Genomic DNA, 603 nt, shown 5'->3' with positions numbered 1-603 from the left:
ACAAATCATTGTTGGCTGTTATATGGTCTTATTAGTCTCGCTCGAAATGTAACGACGAACGAATCGTAAGCTTGTCGGGGCATGTTTTGTTGGTTTTAAGATTTGGACAAAGACTACAAATCATACGTGTTCTAGGGGCCTTTATTTTGGGCGTGGTCATACAGGTCGTGCGATCGTCGTACGATCGCCAACTTTGGTCATTTTGTAGGAAAAAAATGTACGTTTTCTACAAAGTTCGACTGTCTTGGTATACAAAATGCTGTTTTGGATCCATGTCGGTGGGCGGTTCTGTCACGGCCTCCTTGAAAATTCTATGGCATCAAAATCGTACGACGATAGTGACCTCTCCTTTACAGTCTATCTTGCAATCTTGCGACGAACGAATCCTACGTGTTCTATGAGGCTTTGTTTTAAAGTCTAGCTAGCAATTTTTCGACGAAAAAATCGTAAGTCTTGTCGGGGGCTCCGGTTTACAGTCCAGGTTGCAGTCTCACCATAGGCAGTAGGCCAAGGAATTATTGTTGGATCGCCCGTCCTGAACTGCCCGGGGTTGGTATTCCTTATACCCCCCTCACATTAGGCGAAAGTCGATCGGACGACGAG

Source organism: Branchiostoma floridae, chromosome 17 (genome assembly GCF_000003815.2).
Source record: "Branchiostoma floridae strain S238N-H82 chromosome 17, Bfl_VNyyK, whole genome shotgun sequence".
NCBI lineage: Eukaryota > Metazoa > Chordata > Leptocardii > Amphioxiformes > Branchiostomatidae > Branchiostoma > Branchiostoma floridae.
The sequence above is the reverse complement of the archived record's forward strand: the minus strand, read 5'-3'. Positions refer to the sequence as shown.